The sequence below is a fragment of the Rhamphochromis sp. 'chilingali' genome, assembly GCF_963969265.1.
Source record: "Rhamphochromis sp. 'chilingali' genome assembly, chromosome: 1".
Lineage (NCBI taxonomy): Eukaryota > Metazoa > Chordata > Actinopteri > Cichliformes > Cichlidae > Rhamphochromis > Rhamphochromis sp. 'chilingali'.
In genome coordinates, this window is record NC_137929.1 from 37,728,935 (window position 1) to 37,734,294 (window position 5,360).

Sequence of the window (5,360 nt, forward strand, 5' to 3'; positions counted from 1 at the left end):
CTATAATTTTGAGACACTCACATAGCATAGTCCAGACCTTCCCAAAGTGTGGGGCCCGCCCCCTGGAGGGGGGGGGGGGGGGGCAGAGCCATTGCACGGGGGCCACGGTATGAAAAGGAAAAAACAAAACAAAAAAACCCCAAAGCTTGGACACTGCTAGAACGGGGCGCCTCCACAAACACAAATCAGGAGATGAAGCATTGCTGAGCCAAAGACTAGAAAATATGGTGAAGCATATCTTCCCTTTGGCTTCACCTGCACAAGTGCGAGGTAGGTCTCCCCTGTAGAATTGGTTTCCCTTCGTCGGGAGCATGGGCTGGGTTCTTCAAATCACAGACAAACAGTATCCCACATTCTTTTATTTTTAGTTCACAAACACTTGTTGTAATGACTAACTACTCCTGACATTTTGGAGATGTTAGCTCTTTATACAGTAAAGTTACAGCGGGATACATCAGGCTGATCCTGCCACAATTTGCTCCCCTGTACAAATCATGGACAAACAGTATCCAACAGTTGTTTATGTTTTTGAATCCATTTTGCAGAGGGATTGAAAAATGTATTGATAGCAATGTTGAATATATTACACAGGAAAAAAACAACTACACGTAAAATAATCACATCGTGACGCCTCTGCCTTTCTAAATAGAAGGACAGTAACTGCGTGTGTGTATGTAAGTGTGTAAAACCTGAAGATTGTAAGATTAACACTCTCTAATTTCTACCACTACCATGCTTACTCTGTTACGTCGAACGTTAAAACTTCATGGCAAGTTGGGAGACATGAAATCACCTATTTGTGTGACAAATAAAAAAATCAACATGTTTATGATTTGTGCAAATAACTGTATACATTCTGTTTATTATCACACAGACAAGTTTTACAAGCCTATTAATCACAGTAGAGTTCATTGCGTTGGTGGATTAAAGGCTTCATTGTTCTCATTGTGCATCAGCAGAGTGTTTTTTCTCTGTCATTAAAAAACTACAGGTGAAAAAAAAAGATTATATATCATAATCAACATCATATTAAGATGGTCGCAACTATGTTTTCGGTATCATTTCAAAATGAACAGAATTTTATGTGCATGGATAAGAAGACAAACTTTGAAATGCCCGTAAAGGTTAACATACGTCACGGGGTGTGTTCCAGAAAATGAAAGTAAAACATAAGAAAGGACAAAGAGTTTTTTTGTCTCTGTAGGACATCTGTTGGTTTGTAGCGGTAATGTCAGCTTTTGAAGTTTTTATTTAGTAAGAATGTTTTTTTTCCTGTTGTATAAAATGATTTTAAGTTGAACACCTGCGCTGAAGCAGTATCTTGGTCAGACTTGTTATGGATCATTTTCACTTTCTTTGCCTCTGTCATGACCTCTATCATGTGCTGTAACATTAATAAAAAGATAAAGTGCAAAGTGTAGCTTTTCATACAGGTCAAATAAATAATCTTATGCTATACTGACAAAATATTAAAGAAACATTTTTTAATTCAACACTCAAACGCTTCATGCTTTTTGTTTCCACTGATGTGTGTTTGGATTAGAGTTGGATCATTTTTGTTCTCAACAAATCACCGAGAGTAAGTCAGTAAAGATTTCCAACTTAAATATTTCAAGCTCAGGAGTGTTCCCTTAATAGTTCTGATCTATAAATACACCTTTACAGGAAATGTCCCAGTTAGAGCGGATCAGCTGTCAGCGATCACACTGGGTGTGTTCATAATGAAAAACACCCTTTGTTGGTATGGTGAAGTGCAAATGCAAATCAAAGGTGAGAGCACTTTTCACTGTGGAGCTAGTTTGAAAGACATTGAAAGCTTCTCCAGATCAGGATTTGAAGCAAAATGGATGAATGTCTGCACCCAGTGTTCTTTGAAGCTGAGGAGCTCACAGACAGTGAGAAGGAGAAGATCAGGAGATACTTTCAGAAAAAAAGACATTCTGGGGGAGGTGACTGTGGGATGATAGAAAAGGTCGGAGATAAAACCTACCGGATCTGTTTTAAGGAAAAAGAAGGTAAGAAGCCCTGCTGGGTTCAAATGCATTACAAGTAGATTAGAGCCCAAATTTACAGTTTAGATATGTGCATTCCCATAACAGCTGAACTTTGTTTTTCTGATATACTTTAGATCAAGAGCATGTTTTGAGAAGAAACACACACACCATCAATTTTAATGGTCGAGATTTAAATATAACATTGAGTGAATCTAGTCCTAGCCATGGATCTGCAAATCTCCCACAGGTGCGGTTACACTTATTACTGCTTTTACTTTCATAATAATAATGACAGGTGTTTGACAAACCCCAACCATAAAAAAAAAACAACAACACTGGTTTTCTTTTGCAATACTACATTTGCATAGGGGCTGCCAAGTGAGTAGGGTACTAACAGTGCGCCACACATTCAGTTTGCTTATTTGTCAAGAGGACAACAAAATACAATGACCAAAATAATTGTAGAGAACTAAATGTGTAAGTCTTGGTTACTGTTTTACCTCATATTAACCTAATACTTATATGCAACAGTTGTAACATTTACACTGCATTTATTCAGTGTGTGTGTGTGTGTGAGTGTACTCTTATTTGGGAGGCAACAGAAGTCAAGCATTGCTTTCCTATGCAGTCAAAAATGTCATAATTTTAAATTCACTTTATAAGCAGTTATTTTTTCTAACTCTGAGCTCAGTAACCTTCTGCTGTTTGAATAATGGCAAAACATACAAAACAAACCAAAGCAAACAAAGTCACCGTCTGACCAGCCAAACCAGTTTTGAACACCTGCGTTTTGAATGCTCTATGAGTTACTCAGGCATGAGGCACTTTAATTTTATTAAAAATATATTTCAATATTTAATTAACTTGGTTTAGTTCCTGTGATGCATTGAAGCATGAAATAATTAGAAATGGTCTTTACAGCTCGGACTGTAACATTGATCGGTTACCCTGCACAGTGAGTCAAGACAGGTCGACATTAAAAAAAAACGGATCAGTTCTCAGTGAGGTTTTTTTCTTTTTTTCTTTTTAATGATTTAATAAATTTTGGCATTTCTTCATAAAATCAGCATGATGGATCTAATAACTATCGTTTAGCTTGACTGAGTTGTGTAATAGCTGGTTTTCCTTCTTCATTATCTGACAGTTTATTTATTTACTCAGGTGATGTGAGTGAAGTATTCTCTGTGTACATCAAATGCAAGTTATTTGTGAAGTTTAAAGTAGGTTTGGAATACAAGTAGCAGCTCTGTTCTAATTCTTTATCATCTGCCTTGTAGTCCTGTGTCCTTCATTTTCACAGAATACATTGCGTTATTGTGAAAAATTCATCCTAAAAATATGCACGAAGAAAGAAAAAAGATAACAGTCAGCATGAAGCGAGCAGATCCTGATTTTACTAAACCAATAAAGGACGAAACTGAGATTTTGGGTTCATGATGGGACCACGCCTGAGGCGGCAGAGAAATCATTTCAGAGAGCCAGTGGTGAGCCGTTCTGTGACATGACAAGAATCAAATGTTCCACCATGCAGAATGAACATTTTGATTGCATCACCACTAGACAACATTGCAATTGGTCAGATGTGTTTAAAAGCATCCGAAACATCAGAAAAATTGAACTTGATCTGAAAAAATGAAAGCGCCTAAGTCGCTGGATGCAAAATAATTTTCTCTCTCTCTCTTTTTAACAATGTAAGAGTGTTGAGTTATTATACTGAATCACTCACAAACACTTAAAATAGAAACACTGACACAAGCTTTGCATTTAACTGTCATTAATAACTTTCACAAAGTGTAAAAACAAAGTTGCATCAAAGTTTGAATGAAATTGTTTCCATACTGTTTATTTGTATTTAAACATTACACTGAAAACAACAATAAACTAGCAGAGCCCCATTTTCAACAATATATTTTAGATGTTTAGCAGTAATGTGCTACCCCAGTACACGCTAGAAAGCCTTTTAGTCTGGATGTTATTAGTATGTATGCAATAAGAGAGGAAGGCCAAAAAATGCCTTCAGTTCACTGATAGTTTTACAAAAGCAGAAACACTTAAACAGATGTTAAGAGGTCGAGTCACAATCATTGTTTTGTATACAAAATCTTCTCCTTTTCACTCAAAGTGACTTTAAATACAAAAAATAAAAACAGCTAAAGAGCTGCTGTTAAAACTTCCATAAGGAGACATCATTTCAAGGAAATAAACGTATTGTATTGGTGATTAGACCCTGATGGCCCATCACAGCAGAACAGAACAGGACCTCCTGGAGTCTAGATGCTGGTGGCGGAGATGAAGATGGAGGCTTGGATGGAGCCTGAGTAACATGGGTAAGGCGGAGATGGAGCTGGGTTGCACGAGGGCAAATGTAAGGGAGAATAACACATGAGCAGTGAGGTTTAAAGACTGTGGAATGAAGGCTGATTGCCCTGAACAGACTGGCAGAAAGATGATTGGACAACACCAGTGATGTCACATTGAGCTTGACAACATGGGAAAGTGGAAGTGATGTAAAACAGACACTGTTTTGGCTTCCCTTCATTGGCTCCCTGTTAAATCCAGAATTGAATTCAAAATCCTGCTCCTCACATACAAGGTCTTAAATAATCAGGCCCCATCTTATCTCAATGACCTTGTAGTACCATATCACCCTATTAGAGCACTTCGCTCTCGCTCTGCAGGCCTACTTGTTGTTCCTAGAGTATTTAAAAGTAGAATGGGAGGCAGAGCCTTCAGTTTTCAGGCCCCTCTTCTGTGGAACCAGCTTCCAGTTTGGATTTGGGAGACAGACACTATCTCTACTTTTAAGATTAGGCTTAAAACTTTCCTTTTTGCTAAAGCATATAGTTAGGGCTGGACCAGGTGACCCTGAATCCTCCCTTAGTTATGCTGCAATAGGCATAGGCTGCCGGGGGATTCCCATGATGCATTGAGTTTTTCCTTTCCAGTCACCTTCCTCACTCACTATGTATTAACAGACCTCTCTGCATTGAATCATATCTGTTATTAACCTCTGTCTCTCTTCCACAGCATGTCTTTATCCTGTCTTCCTTCTCTCACCCCAACCGGTCGCAGCAGATGGCCGCCCCTCAATGGATTGGATTGACATTATTGTAGTCAGAGGTCTGCTCTGCGTTGCCTTGTTGACATGATCAAATGAAAGCATTTCAAAACAAACACCACCATATGTCCACAAATGCATTTATTATCAGTGAGAATAATTACCAATATATATTTTGCATTTCAAATCTCACATTTTGTGCACTCACTTGTCTTGTTAATGACTCTGAGCTGAATCACTGATGTGACATTGATGTAATCACCTTCTGCTGGACCTGAAATAATAATTTTAATCACTTTCATGTATAA